Source organism: Papio anubis, chromosome 17, assembly GCF_008728515.1.
Source record: "Papio anubis isolate 15944 chromosome 17, Panubis1.0, whole genome shotgun sequence".
Lineage (NCBI taxonomy): Eukaryota > Metazoa > Chordata > Mammalia > Primates > Cercopithecidae > Papio > Papio anubis.
In genome coordinates this window covers 13,633,900-13,650,606 of record NC_044992.1, presented here as the reverse complement: position 1 = coordinate 13,650,606, position 16,707 = coordinate 13,633,900, and the positions used below count along the sequence as shown (strand labels likewise).

Below are 16,707 nucleotides of genomic sequence, written 5' to 3'. Positions count from 1 at the left end.
TAATCAATTATAAAGAATCATTCGTTTTTCCTTTAGGCATTAACATTTGTTGAATTTGAGGGCATCATGGAGTCTACATTATGAAGCCTTTAAAGTACAAGTAACTAAAAAGTATTACTAATATTTATAGTATAAAAAGGAATTATTTAACACCAAAGCAAAGAAGAACCAAAAGAGTTCAGAAACACTGACTCAACCATTATGAATACCAGGGTTCCTCTTAGTAAAAGTCATCCATCATCTACTATATTAAACACATTTTTAAAAAAGAAAAGACTTCTATATAAAAACATATAGTCTCACTTATGCCCTATAAAGTAAGTCAAGCCGACTAAAATCTCACTAATTAAGACTACACTGAAACTCATAAATATCTGAATTAAACACTATTTTAAAGAAAATTCCTTATCTGCAATTATGATACCATCTCATGAATTTAGGTATTACCGTTTTTTTTCATCATTCAGACTGAAATCTGGATGAAAGCAATTAACATCTAGCAAACTCTTTTATTCCATGTAGCGCCATTTCATAGTTTTAATAATATGTGGTGTTGGTAGTGATGGCAGGCATTTTAAATGACTGATACCCAACTGTTTAAGTACCTTTAAGTATATTTATTAAGTGTTTTATATTACATTGAGTATAATTACAACTCATATTCGTTAATTCACTTATAACATTATTAGCTACTATGGGTCATGCAAAAATAGACATAAATACCCACCACTCAGATTACTTTTAACAATAAGAAACTCTTCAAGGACTTAATTATTCTAATTTAATTTTAAAAATAATAATATTATATTTCTTCAAAACTATTTCACAATTTGAACTTTTCACAAATCCGGTTAGTCCAAATTAGTGTAATAAAGATTAACGGATAACCAGGTTCTCTCAAAGCTTCCTTTATGAGGAAGCTTTCATGAAAACATGAAAACATTTTCTAATAATTTTCATGTTTAGATGTAAATACGTACTTCTAAAATACATTTGATTATTAAACAAAATACAATCACAGTTGACTTATTTTAATAAACTTGGCTTATTTTTAATACATTTGAGGGAAGTTTTAGGGAATTTTATCAAATCAACATTAACCCAAGATTTACCTGGTTCCTTTGTAAAGAACTTCACAAACACCCCACATTTCTAAACAAGCTGTAAGTGTTACCATGTTATAAGCTTTTAAGTTAAAAATCTCAACACAATTTCCAAAGTGATTGAGTTGTACTATTTCTTTTAGAAAATAAATCTAAAATGAAATGAAAATAAGAATGGTTAAAATTCTAATTACACAGTACTTTCAACATTATTAGATTACTATTAATATTTCTATAGTCACATTGCATATTTTTCCTTAGTATTTAATTTCCTTAATATTTAATCATTTTAAAATAGAAAATAAATATTTGAAGCTATAATTTTGCATCAGAATAAACAACGGAAAAGTAAAAAATAACCAGGAGTATTCTTTGATATAGACGTTTCATAATGCTACAAACATGTCTTTTTTCTTCTTCTCAAATTATTTAACAGGTTAGAGGTTAAACTACGAATATATCCTCTGGAAAATTTAACAGTTCATAAAAATATTCTAAGATAGGAAAATGTATTTGTAAGACTGAATAAAATATATAAAATTTAATTGTTTAAGATTAGGAAAATATTATGGCTAAAAAATTTTAAAATACAAACTATTATGCTCACACACAGCCACCACCATTCAGTAAAGTGCTTATAAATGCAAAGTGACAGAAAGCAGAAAATCAAGGGAAGAAATATTTAGTAATACAAGGATCGTACCTCTGTGCTGTCTCAATTGAGGTATTGGTAGTTTTACTTCAGATAAAACTTTTCTAAGTGATAGATTTGACCATCTACACAGATCCTCCTTCAGAATTTAAAACAACAAAATTACAGAACCTGGTATCGTATACGTATGTTAGGCACAAGTGATCACACAGCTGTGGAAAGCTACATCTCAAATATCAAAAATTCCTGATATAATAAAATGGTGTAAACTTAAACCATCCATTTCTAATCCAATTACTTTATCTCCTCACCTCATCTGCAATGATTTCATGATGTTTGGATGAAGAATGAGGTGGCATTTGGTTCATGATTAAACTCTAACATAGGATGTAGGAATATTATGAAAAATAAACCCAACAAAAGCAAACGTAGGTGTTTTTAAAGGAAGATATAAACGATGACAATGTAATAGCTAAAGAAACTTCTAGTAAGGAAGAAATCATCCCATAAACAACCTACTTTTGCATCACTTTATAATTTAATTTCCCAATTTTTTTCGTCAGAAGATCTAAGTGAAAAGGACTTTGTACAAAGCTACTGATTTAGGCTTCAGAATCTCCTACATAATTACTTTCCAGGCATGATGTATGTCAGTATTGCAACATTCTTTCTTACAGTGACTGTCTCAGTCTCATGAAACTCCTTTGTATTTGCTATTATTACACGGGAACAATACAGGCTGTAAGAGAATGATTTATTTTAAGGGGAAAATCTGTCCTGTAATATTTCCAAATACTGTTTTCTAAATTATTGTCATCAGGGCATTTAAAATGAAATGTTTTATTTCTTGACCTGCTTTACTTGCTTCATCCAGTGTATTTTATGGCATAATGTGACCATCCAGTCACATTCAGTTATCTAAAAGTATTTCACTACAAAAAGCCAGGGCCGGAACAAATGAGAGAAAATTCATTTCTTATAGAAAAATAAAAAAATAAGCCAGAGTACTGATACTCATATATGAAGAGTCAGTATTTTGATCTATATTTTCATATATACTGCCTTCCAGCATGCTTTTTCACTTTGTAAACATCATGTGTATTAAAAAATATGTTTATATACAGATAGAGCTACCTTATCATCTGTTGTAGCATATTGTCTTCAATGAATGCATCCAGATGTATTTAAACAATCTCCTTTTGGTTTCTCTTAACCTGCTTTCTGATTATTCTTATAAATTACAGTAACTACTTAGGAATGCCCTTTGACTCCCTCTTTAATAAACTGCCCTTTTAAGATGTCTACAAATCAATGAGCTGGTCATTCATTTAAATGACTTAAATATACCCAAATTACACTTCGCAATAAAAATTCAATCTTTTACTTGCGAAGAATTTTACTAAGCCACTATGACGTGCTACCAGGAATAGTGGTGAACTAGGTTCTTTATCCTGGGAAGCTAATATTTAGTGAAGGTACAACCAAAGACCTATTTTGTGATGGTTTTTCACACACAGACTAAATCAGGGGTTTTCAAACAGTGTTTGAAGAATCACAGGTCCTAGAAGGTTCTTGAAAGGGCTCTATAGGAGATTATTGAGAGACTATTTAGCGAAGAGGAGCAAAGGAGAAGAAAAAGTTGGGGAACAGAAAAATGAGGAGGAAAGAAAAGAAAGCAAAGGAGAGACAGCAAACAACAAAGATGAAGATGACAATGAAGAAGATGGCCATGGAAATGCATATGATGAAGACAATGAGGCTGGCAAAGAAAACAGCCAAGAAACAAAGACAGTGGTGAAGAAGATAACAAAAAAGAAAATTTAAAAATTAACGGATTTACTTTAACTCTTAGAAAAAAATCCTATAAGGGTAGATGGTACAGGCCTCAGTTTACATATGAAAGAGCTGAATGTAAATGAGAGGAAGGAATTACTTAAGCCAAACACCTAATAAGGAGAGTTAGAATTTGATTCTAGGCCTGTTTCAAACTTTGACCTTAAGCAATACATTACTATATGTATTATTTGTAGTACCTGTTACAATTAACTCTATCAGAAGTCCCGGGGAATTTTTAATTTCCTATGAAGCTGCACTGTAGAGGCAGTGATGGGTCTCAAATCTTCTAATCATTGGTAGACATTACTCGGATTTTGTCTTAAAGAGGTGAAATTCCCTAAGAACAACACTATACCTAGTGCCTTTGGTTGTAAAAATATGCACAAAAATGGGAGGAATATTTTCCTAGAAAGGGAGGAATTATTCTGAGGGAGGCAGAATACAATCACCTGTAAGATAATCACTTCTCCAGTGTAATGTAATTAGGAGTAGAAACTCCTCACTTATGTCCAAAGAATTTTTACTTTCTTAATTTTTTGTTGAAACTCCAGGCTGGCACTGGGTGGCTTCAGCACCTTCACTACATTCTCCCAGGAAGAGAAGAGAGGAAAGAATATACACAGGGCTCATAGGTATACCCACCTAGGATTAAGAAGCCTCACGAACTAATTTATGTGGACTTCTTAGTATGTGACTGTAGAGTTTCCCAGACAGGCTGATACACAGGCTGAAGAAAAGAAATGGGCTTGCAATCTGATTCTTCAATAGGTAAAAACAAGACCACCAACCCTATATAACCCTATATTACCCAGAGTCCTCCTATCCTTTTGCTAGCATAGCTCTGCTAAAGTTGGTTTTTCAAGGTAAAGAGGTCTGTTTTTGTTGAGCACAAACAGCCTGCATCTTCATGTCTTTTGCTAAAGGAACACATGGTTTACAATGCTTTCAGCACAATGAAAAAAATAATTATGGGGAGTTTTCTCAAGGGGCCTTAACGAAACAGTCAAAGTAAAGAAAAATACAGAAGGCTGAAAGAGTTGATTTATCCATATAAGCCTAAATAAAAATAGCTCTGCTACAGAAGAATCAGATCCTGGTAAAGATTACAAAAGACATAAATACTATAGGAAGTTTTAACTGATTCAGCCAGAATGTGTATAACTAGAAATCAAACAAGGGAATTTAGGTAGGACAAACTGAGAACTTGAGTAAATAGTTTTTAGTGGCAAGGGACTCATCGGCTGAGGAAAGGTTACATTATTTATACACTGACATATTTACATATATTTTGAAATATAAAGTGTTATTTCAGTAAAGAGAATAAATTTCATTTCTGTGAACTAAAATTTAAACACAATATATCTAGCAGTACCCGAAATCTAAAAAGGAAGATTTTTTTTTAACTAATGCAAAACCAGTGTTTAAAAAAAAAAAAAAAGGCCGGGCACGATGGCTCATGCCTGTAATCCCAGCAATTTGGGAGGCCAAGGTGGGCCAATCGCCTCAGGTCGGAAGTTCAAGACCAGCCTGGCCAATATGGTGAAACTGTCATCTCTACTAAAAATACAAAAATTAGCCCAGTGTCTGGCACTTCCCTGTAATACCAGGTACTCGGGTGGCTGAGGCATGAGAATCACTTGAACCCAGGAGGAAGAAATTGCACTGGGCTGAGATCACGCCACTGCACTCCAGCCTGGGCGTAACAGAGCGAGACTCTGTCTCAAAAAAAAAAAAGAAATAAAAAATAAAATAAAATAAATGTAGAAATACAGATTTTTGAAATGTGCCTGGAGATACGCTCTTCTTAAAGTTGACCGCTTTTGTTTAGGTTCTATAGTCCTGCTGTAACTCAGTCCAGCTGTACAATCATAAATCCATCCATAATGTACTTAAGTTCTCCTTCTTGAAGCACCCTGCTCCCTTCTTCCAATGTCCTTTTTATTTAATTATCTAAATATTTTTGGTGAAAGCATTTTTATGAGGATTCATGTGTGTAAAAAACCTACAGAATCCCTACTATATGAACACCCTATCAGGAGAATTCTGGATAATTTGCACCCTAAGCTACTAAACATTAATTGTTTATTATGACTAAATGAATATTTGAGAATAGTTACTTTCTGTCTGGAAATATACAATAGAATAAAAAGAACACAGGTAATATAATTAAGTTATAACTGAATGAAATACATATCTGATATTTAGTATTTTTAATTGATGGCTTCAGGGAGAGCTTTCTTGTCAAATAAGCATTGTTTCTAATGTTCACAGCTAACATTTTAATCTCATAAATACATGACAAACTAAAAGAAAACTGCTGCTGAAAATGCAAATGCTCAAAATTGCATCATTAAAATAGATTAATATGAAATAATACATTAAAGTCGATACAAATGAAATAATTACATAATCCTTTCATTTATAAGCATTTGGAGGTTCATTTTTCACATCTTTTTCTTTTACTAAGAGTTCAGTTCAGTGAAATGTTCTTATTAGTATTAGAGGTACCAAAAAGAGTAAAATTAAACAGAAAACGTCTAGACTTAAAGAAAAAAAAAAAGATAAATCAGATTTATATACAGCATCTGCAACAAATTTGAGGTACTGGCTAGGCAGGCCTTCTAAGTTCAATGCTGTAATTTAAAAACCACACACACACACACACACACACACTTAAAGATTCAAATTACTATTAAAAATGCAACTTTTGAAAAAAATTTAAAACACTTCTAAAGGTGGTGCTAACTTTGATGTGGTCAAATACTATTTTGGTATTTGAGGGCAAAATAATAGCTTCTCAGTAGTATGTAATTAATAAAAGGACATCTAAGTGGACAAAAAATATTACTTTTAATTTTTAAATACAAAAAGAGTAACAATGTTAATATTTTAAACACAAAGCCAATGCATACATTCTCAGTGCAGCACATTCACACACATATAGAATTGTTAACAGAAATCACTAGTGCAATATTATTTCTTCGCTTTGATCTGCATGAATATTATAAATAGAATGCATTAATTGCACTTGAATTTTTGTATGTGATTTAAAAAATTCCTATAGGTACAAAATATTTAAACTGACTGGCTTATTTTTATTTATAATCATTAAGAAGATTTTACAACAGAATATACTTTCTCTCTCTTTCCCTGCACTCAGTACATAAATATATGTAAAAACTGAGGTAACTGAGGTAAGAATGATAAACAGCTAAAATATGCTTACAGTTGAGCTGTCTTGAACTCTATCAGAATGTCTCAATGTTCTAACTTTACTGACTGGTAGCACACCAGGAAAAGACACAGAGGAAAAGTATTCTTCAAACAATAATCTATTCAAAACATCAATTTTTTAAAAATATACATCTACAGTAGAAAGTTTGGTTTAGTGAAGATGACAAATAGCTAAAACAAGTTTCTTTATAACTTTCCTTAAAATTAACTCTCTTTTAAAAAGCCAAAAGTAATTCAAAAGTTATAACACAGTTTTGGTCAAATTAAACTATTTTCTTTCAAGTTTATAGTTCAAAGATTAAAATATGAAAATTAGGAAATTCAGTCATTTGCACCAAATTCGTGATTCTATTTATTACTCAAGGAAACATGAATTCGAGTCACTAACAATCTATTTTTTTCTAAAGTTAAAAACAAATCAGAGACCAAATCAATAAGATTTAGCATATTTCAGTAATGCTCATACTGATTAATATTTAAAGTAAATATCTCCCCATAAATTTTAAATACTAATAAAACATTATATAAAGCAAAAAAAGAGAGACGTCAATACTTTAGGAGCTTGAAAGAATTAAATAAAACACCAAGTTATCAAAGGGACATTTAGCAAGTTCTCCCCCTCATGCTGTACTCCATTGCATCCTCCCATCCAACAGACATCCCTTGTCACCAACACCCTAATATCGATGAGCTGAACAAAAGATGAATTTCATCAAAATAATAACAGCAACAAAACTGTGACCACTGTCACCATAAAACACACACAGTTCAATTAGGCAGCTTAAAAAATGTATATGCATAAAAGTACAGAATAACATACTAAAATTTGAACACATCTACTATATAAAGTCAGAATACTGCAAAGAGAAAAGAGTTTTGGTTTTCAGTTGTTAATTAGCTGTGGTAACAGGATGTTTATTAAAAGTGAATTTATTTTTAAAATATACATTATACATCTTCAAAACTAAGAGGATTATAGAAATCAGAAACTTTTAAAAGTGTGTTTGAATGCAGTAATTCAAGAGTTTATACTGAACCTTTTATTCAATGGATTGGCTAAAGGAATTTAAATTAGTGAGACCCAAATGGCTTAACTTTAAATGGATATTGATGGAGAAGTAAACATTTGGATACATTTTAAAATAAAGATGAAATGGCAAAGTGCCTTCAAGCTAAACATATTTAAAATAATAAATAGAAAGTAATGAAAGATGCATCCTTATAAGGAATCAGAAAAAAAAGAACCCAGCAATGAATCAACACAAGTACCCCTTATTAATCGCAGTGTTTTGTTAGAAGCATTTTTCTAATTGACACCGAATTAGCATTTACTATCCCAGAGAGAGTTCTCCGTGGCAAACACTGTAATGGAGGTTGTCTGATGGCTTTGGCTCCTAATAGAGGTGTAACAAAATAGATTTAGTGAGCAGAGTTAGCTGCGGTGGTACAAACAGCACCGTGGAATAGTTCTCCTCCTCACTCACAGAACAAGTTATGCATGAAGCTCTTGCCCTTGACTAATATATTAGGTCCTCTAAAACAATACATTAATTATGCATTCACTGTGAGTTCAGACACTGTGCTTAATATGATTAGTGCTGCTGTCTACCCTACTTAAGTATTGACATGTATTTTAAAAACCGAAAGTGAATTGGATGCCATCTACTACCCAGAACATTAGCCGTGAAGTCCTCTCTGAGAACATACAATAAAGATGAATACACACATGCCTCAACTACTAACACTGGTAGGAGCCCTGGTTTAGTTCTTTAAACTCATAGGCATTTCCCTTTGTAATCCTCTCTCAAATGTATTTGCCTCCCAAAAGAGCTGCATTTCATTGTCTGGCTCTGAATATTGGGCTCTGAATATGTTTTAAATTTTTACAATGTGCTTTTCAGTATTAAAGTAAAAATTTACTTTTCAATAGCCAATTTCTTTCCCTGTTAATTGCAATCCCCTTAACACAAGGCTAATTCAACAAAGAATGAATTTGACACTGTAAACATTACAAATAACAACCTAAAATTCCATTTTAGAGAGTCATAAGATTTTCTTACAGTTTTATTAATAGGCTGACAATGTTGTGCAAAACAGGCATGCTGTCGCTTCCTATCAGCTGTAGGAGTACAGCCTTCTATTTTCAGTGCATATTGAAAACTACAGCCTCCATGAAACGTTTCAACTAGATGTGGCAGGATAAAAACATTCCTGTAGCTATTTTACCAGTGTGCATTCGTCAGTGACAACCTGTGTAAATACGTTTAAAGATGAAGTTCACATTTCACTGTTCACATTTTAGTGGGGGAAACCCAACCAGCATCTCATAAATCAATTTGTCACTTGCTTTTACTGACCATTTTTTAGTGGATTTCAATTCAAAGTGAAAACTAGTAAAGCAACAGAAAAAATAACGAGATTGAAGTAAGTTTTACACAAAAGGGAAGATTTCTAAAATTGGAGCACATTTGTTTCAAGTATAGCTCATAACCTGGTTGTGACTCAACATTAAACAAGTAAGATCTAAAATGTGAACATTCTCATAACATCAAAACACTCAGTCCGCACAAGCCCATCCTACAGGGGAAGGAAGATGTCACATTATGATAGATAAAGAAACGAAAGAGGAAAGCACAGTTAGCTGAACTTCACCCCAAAACACTCCACAGAGGTATCTGCACCGGACCATCGAGGGCAAGAACATGGAAAGTCACTTTTTTCCTGTCTTATGTAATCCTAACAACCTACTGTTATGAAATGAATATACCATCTTAATTATCAAGAAGCCCATTAACAAATTACACGTGCAACATGAACTGTGAGAAGAAACATTGACCAAAAAAGCACAGTGGGACTGGCAACAGCATTCCCAAACTCTAATATTCTGAACAGAATAAGAAAAAATAATCTACCCTGAGTTGTCCTAGGGAATTTGATTTTCACCCCTTAACTTTATGCGAATGGAAATTAGGAAAAAACTTACTGTGTAATATGCTTAGGGTATGGCTCTGCTTCCCTAAAAATATTCTACTTCCCTATCTTTGATAAAATGGTAATAAAGTATAATAAACTCTAAATACAAATCTCTCTACTTGGCTTGCAATTCACAAATTTTGTGCCAAGTTACAGAGACGAAGCAATTCTTTCTATCATTAAAAAAGAGTTGTCAAGTCTAACGGAGTGGTCACCCTGCAATATTCGATGCAACAACTAACCTATTTATAGCTGAACTGAGCAGAAAACAAGAGTCAGGCAACCTGATTTATTCTTTAGAGACCCACAGTCACCTTGACAGGAGTGAGAAATGTGAAACTAACCACCATGCAATCAACTGTAACTGTTGTAAACATTTTATCTGCTTTTAAGTAACAAAAGGCAAGCCTAGTTTCACAGCTGGGTACTACTAATATGGAGCATTGAGGAAAAAAAAAGTACTTGATACTGAAAGGAAAAAATGTCTATGTCTCAAGATCATATGGTTTGACTTAAAACGGAATGATTAAAGATACTTAAACTACTCTTGAACAGAAATTGCATGCACCTGTTGTTCTCATAGTGTTAGCCCTTCCACACCCCATGTGAGCACAAGAATGCTTCTCCATCCACAGAAAGCCCTGGTTAACTCCATCTCACGTTGCCTAACACTGGAGGAGAGTGAATTTATTAATCGATTTCACAGTTTCTTTGGGATACATTATTTACCTTAAAACGTAATACTAAATAGACTACAGAAATAACATTTACATTCTCTATTTAATGGCTTTCATTACAAACCGCCTTCCTAATTTTATGATTTGTATAAATTTTTCTTTTTAATCAGACAAACTAGTTTCATGTGTTTCCATCATGCTCTAGGCTACTTTATCTACACTGGAAAAAAATTCTGAATTCTTAAAGAAGTTTTAATGTTCACGGCTCACACATCAATAATATGGCCTGTGAGTCCATTCTATCCAAATGATCTTGAGAAAATTACTGAGTAATTAATGCTGCTGAGAAGAGATTTAGCATTTTGGATTTCAGATTCACTATGATAGATTGTGAATATGCAACTTAAAATTCTGAAGCAATAACTTCCCCAAATCAAGAGTTTACTGATTGAGCTGGTAGAAAAAGTAAGTTTAATGATAGAAGAAATTGGAATTTGGAGTTTAAGCTCTGGTGCTGAGGCAAGGAATTTTAACTCTGGGCCTCAGTTTCCTAATCTTTACTCATGTGGTGAAACCTGTTCCATATGCCTCAGAGAACTGTGGGTAGATCAAAGACAGGGTACATGAAATAGCACTGTAAAGTGCTCTAAAAATCTAAGGCATTATACTATCATTGTCACTCCTAGCTCCCTCTCCACATCCAACTGACATATCCGCTTTGGTGCTATTCTCTTTCCAGTGCTGACCTGGCTTGGCTGCTGTTCTCAAACCATTTTTGAACTGCGCAGATGCCATGTAGAAGCAGCTCCTCCAAAGGCAAGCACTAGAGAAATATTATCTTGGTTTCTTTGGGTACAGGTAGGATTTAGTTGGTTTCTGGCTAATGTATAATTATAAAAGATATTAATTTAATGTGGTTTATTGAAGCAACAGTACTTTGGCCAATGGGCTGGCCAGTAACCTCGTGTTTAAGATAACTAAGAGATGGTACAATGAATGTATTCTGTGGCAATGAACAGGCCAAGTCTCAGAGATCCTGGCACCAATCGCCAACTGCCAGGACTCCTTATAGGTGGACAAGGGCATTTTTCTCCCTCAGATAATCCCAAGAGTCACTGCCACTAACCAAGGCTTCAGGCAGCCCTGTACAGAAAATCATTTAATAGCAAATAAAAGTACAGAAAAAAAAATTTTCTCTCACCAGAATCATATATGATCATATTAAATGTCTCTTGGTTTCCTCTATTTTTAAAAATTTAACTGAACAAATGATGATAAACTGTAAGTGGATAAGCAAGGATTTGGTAAGATTACAGACGGTGAGTATCAACTCATTTAGTTGGTTGATGGGGATTGCCAGAGCACACTGAAGATTTTGCAGCCTCGTGTGTTTTATAAGTATAAGGACCCTGATCACAAAGGGGTGCCTGACACCCAGGCAAACAAGTGCCTCTTTGTTTACTAATAAAGTTACAGCTCAAATTAAATCAACTTTCTCAGAATGAAGGCCCTTTTTGGCCTCAAATCCATTTCCTCTTCTGCATTATCTCCATCATTTCCAAGTTCCTGTTTCCTGTAGTTGCTGGGGTGATGGCAATAATACCTGAACTGGTCAACATGCCTCTAGGCTTTGCCCACTTCAATGGCTCCCTATTGCCTACAGAATCAAATCTCAACTCTTTAGAGCTGGGCAATTCTGATACTCAACAACATAACCCAAGCAGTATGGCCAACTACTTCCTTTTTGCCATCTGACATTCTAGGCCTCCCCACACTACACACATGCACATGAGTATGCTTCGCAGCTTCCCTCTCTGGGCTCAGGTTATTTCTTCTGACTAAAATCCTCCTCTCCTCATCTGCAAATCATGTACACCCTGTGTACTCCAGCTAAAATGCACCACTTCCTTTGGAAGCATTCACTACCACTTTCCACCACACAAGCCAGAGATAATCTTTTTTCTGTGATATTCTCTATCACTTTATTTTATTTATGTTCTAAATTAAACTGCATTTATTTGTGTACATATCTTACATTTCCCACTAGGTTTGGGGAGTAGAAGTAATGTCTGTCTTACCCGTCTCCAATGAGAGCAAATGATGCAGATAGATACTATTATTACTATCTCCATTGTGCAGATGAAGAAATCAAAACATAGAAAAGTAATTTGCCCCATGTCACACAACTACAAGTAGTGACAGCCAGGGCTCACATCTGTGTTCCTAGCCATTGTGGTATGCAGCCTATCAGGATACTGCAACTGTTAGAACTCACGATATTTTCATTGTTACTTTAATTATTAGGTTGCTCGAAGCCCAAGTGACTAAGTTGCAACCATGATAGCAACAGTGCAGGATATTAACATATGCATCCCTCAGCATTAACCTTGCTTCTGACTTAAGTTTTTCAATTTATTATTCTCTTTTCCTTGCCATGGTTTTTAGAAAGTGCCTGGGAATAAATACACAATTTTAAAAATCATTACTTCCTACTCACAAAATTCAGATCATAAAGCCTGATATCAAGAGTGAGATGAAATACATCTGGCTGAGGCAGACAAGATATAAAAAGAGAACTGGAAGTTATGAACAAATAAATTTAAAAATACATTTTCGGAATTGAAATCAGCACTACAAATGCTAAAGAACAAAATCCATCCCCAAGGAAGTTAAGCCAGTTAGTCACAGGCAGAGTGAGCATGACACATTCACCCAGGTTACAGAAGCAAAGGACAAAGAGATGAAAATGTCAGGAGAGAAAATGGAGAAGGAAAACATAACCAGTGCCTGCATGGGAAGTGTTACAAAGATGTAGGTTCTCCACATCATAATTCCCGTATTTCTAGGGATCTAAGCTTTAGGATATAAAGCCATTGATTAGAGAGGCCAAGCTTTCACAAATTGTGGGACATTATATTCCAGAGGATACAGTTTTCACTCATCATTTTTGTGTAAAATTATCTGTACTCACGGTCTATGTTTCATCACTTATTTCTGTCTCTAATTTGGCTTCTCATGGCTACCGTGCTGCATAAGTCCTGGAACTACCATTCATTTTTATCCCATCTGAATGACATCTTCTGGAATTCTGCCTCACTGTGGGTCTATGGCTTCCCCATCCAACAGACCAACAAAGCAGCTTTTCCTAAGGTCATCACTGGTGTCTTCATCACTATATCCAATGGACTCTTCTAGTCTTCAGCTCACATCACCTTATGACAGCATTCTATTAATCTTCCTTCCTCCTTGAAATATGCCCTCTGCTTCTGTGATACCTTGGTTTTCTTCTTTATGTCCTCTGCAACATCATCCTCTTCCATATGCTGTTCAATTATGTAGCTCTTCAAGGCTAATCCTAGGTCATTTAATCTCATTAGTATCCATGGCTACAATTACCATCTCTGTGCCGATGATTCTTAAGTTTCTATCTCCAACATGCTCCTCTATTCTGACCTCTAGACCTACATATTCATTTATCGACTTGATGTCTCCTCTTGGCTACACTGAAGGCAACCTCAAAGTCAACATATCCAAAACCGAAATTATGATCCTTCCACCAAACCTAGGTCCTCTCTGGGTGGTCAATGATATCACTATCCACCTAATTTTGTAAGCTACACCCTAGGAGTCATCCTCATAAACTTCTTTCTCTCTTTCCACCACTGCTAATCAATCTCTAAATATCATTTATTTTATCTCTTAAATATCTTTTAAATTTATCCCCCCAACCATCACCCTAGTGTAAAGCATCATCACCTTTTGTCTAGAGTATGGCAGAAGGCCTTTTGGACATTCTCTCTGTATCCAGTCTGGTTCAAATAACAAATCTGATCAGGTCTCTCTCTCTAAAGCCTGACAATGGTTTCCTAATGCTCCAAAACTAAAATCAAAGAAAATCTTAACATAGTCTATAAGACTATTCATGGTCTGATCTCCACCCTCATTTCACTCGACACTCCCCTTTCTGTCTCTGTCTCGTCACAGGGCTCTCAGTTTTTCTAAACCATGCTTCCTCTTGTCAATGGGCTTGTGCACATCTTATTCACTCTGCCCAGAACCCTCTTCCTTGTCCTATTGCCCAGAAAACTCCTATTCATCTTTAGGATTTCAGCTCAAGCATCACTTCAATCCCTTTTACAAATTCAAATAGTACCAGGTATCACTCAATTTGCAGCTCCCACTAAAGCAATTTTATAATTTTAAAATAAAATGTATAATTATTTAACTATTATCTTTATCCTCATTCTTCACTAGGCAATAGGTCCACTGACAACAAAGATCATGGCAGGGTTTTTTTTTTTTGCCTACCATTGTATCCCCAGAGCTGAGTGACAGACGCTCAGTTGAAGACATAAATAACAGTTGAACACAAGTTGAACACATGAATAAATTGCTTTAATAAAGGCATAAATTACAAATTTTCACAAAATATCTGAAATAGGACCAGGAAATGTAACCTCAGAGCAGATGAACTCTCCATAAACATTAGGTAGGAGATACATACCTGTCGATGATTGGCAATCACAAGAGCAGAGAGGAGGCCTGTAACATCAAGTCTGTAGACACTACAGATTCCAGTAAATATCACACTATCACACACTCTGCATATGAGCAAATACTGCAACTGAATGTACCTCACTGAGTTCAATGATGAATAAACAGAGGGAAATAACAGTAATTGAAACTGTCAAAACTCCCTGACATAAAAAAAGGAAAACAATACTGAGAGGTGAGGGAAAGTTTATTTGAAAAAAACAATCCTACTAGAGAAAAACAAAAGCACATTTTGAAAAGCATTTGTCATTTACTCTCAATACCTAAAAGAACTAAGAGAAGATATGACAACATATTTGTATGAAAAAAAAAGCTTCCTGACTACACGTATTATAGAAATAAAAAGAAAATGGGTAAGAAATGGAACTATTTTAAAGAAACTAAAAAATCTAAGAGCTAAGAAAACCTAGAAATGAACATTCAAAAACAGATACAGATCTAAATTTTTGAAATATATTTTACCATGAAATATGAAACATGAGAAATCAGGAAAAAAGTAGCATTTAAAAAAAATTTTAAGTCTTTTCTCCTGTACTTCTGAAATGGATTCATCTTCACATTGATTTGCACATTTAATATTGTCTAATGTTAGCCACCCTCCTGCCATCAAGTGTTAGTAAATGGTCTTAGTCTAAGAAATACATTTGGTTAGGAAGATTAAAATAGTGCAAAGATGTATACTCTATACAAATACATAGGCAGATACAATGTAGTTCTAATTATATCCTACTTTTTAAAAAGAACTTAAAAAAGTAATTCTCAACCTCATCTGAAACAATAAACTAATTAAAAGAACTAAATACATCTTGGAAAAGAAGTGCACTGTGGGAAGACTTGCTCTCTCAGATATTAAAGTAAATAACAGATTACATGGGCGGGGGGCGGCAGGGAAATGCTGGGTAGAGAAGGGCGGGGTCCCTGGTGAGGGCTCCACCCTCAGGCCTGTGTTCATGGACCTGAATGAGGACAAGCATTTACATTTTCGCACCCCAAAAGTTGCCTTTTGGCCTGCAATGCCCACCTATCCTGTGCCCATAAAAACTCGAGACCCTAGCGAGCACAGACACGAGCAGCTGGACGTCAAGAAAAGCAGAAAAACACACCGAGGGACACCAGCAGACACTGGGAGGCCATCAACGGCGGAATAACGCAGATGCCGAGGGGAATTCAGCCGGGAAGGTCAGAGGAGAGTCCAGCTAGCTGGGCAGCCTGACTCCAGGAGAAGACCACCTTCCCTTTCCATTCCCCTCCTGGCTCCCCATCCACCTCGCTGAGAGCTACATCCACCACCCAATAAAATATTGCACTCATCCTCCAAGCCCACATGTGATCCGATTTTTCTGGTATAATACAGGGCAAGAACGTGGGATACAGAGCCCTCTGTTCTTGGGATAAGGCAGAAGGTCTAATTGAGCTGATTAACACAAGCCGCCAGCAGACAGCAAAGTGGAAAGAATATATGCCCACTTGGGTTTTGGGAGCTGCAAACCTCACCCCTAGACGCTGGGTCAGATTTTGGGTCAGGGCCTAAAAACGCTCCCCACGACCTCTGCACCTGCCTGTCTGCATGTTCCCCCTTGGGGTTTGAGGAGCGGGGCACCAAAGGAGCGAGCCACACCCCTGTCACACGCCCTGCAAGGGGGATAAGGGAACTTCTCTCGTTTCAGAGACATAGGAT

The 16,707-nt window shown here is 35.1% G+C and overlaps 1 protein-coding gene and 1 long non-coding RNA gene across 4 annotated transcripts in view; one reads left to right on the top strand and one right to left on the bottom strand.

Moving 5' to 3' along the window:
• Positions 1-11,286, top strand: part of LOC103878660 — an 84,822-nt gene extending 73,536 nt beyond the window's left edge. Inside the window, exon 4 of the long non-coding RNA XR_001896223.2 lies at positions 11,215-11,286. This is a non-coding gene — a long non-coding RNA (uncharacterized LOC103878660). The remainder of the gene's footprint in view (positions 1-11,214) is intronic.
• LOC101019822 (protoheme IX farnesyltransferase, mitochondrial) overlaps positions 1-16,707 on the bottom strand; it is a 139,832-nt gene that overhangs the window by 75,054 nt on the left and 48,071 nt on the right. The gene's annotated exons all lie outside the window — the stretch shown is intronic.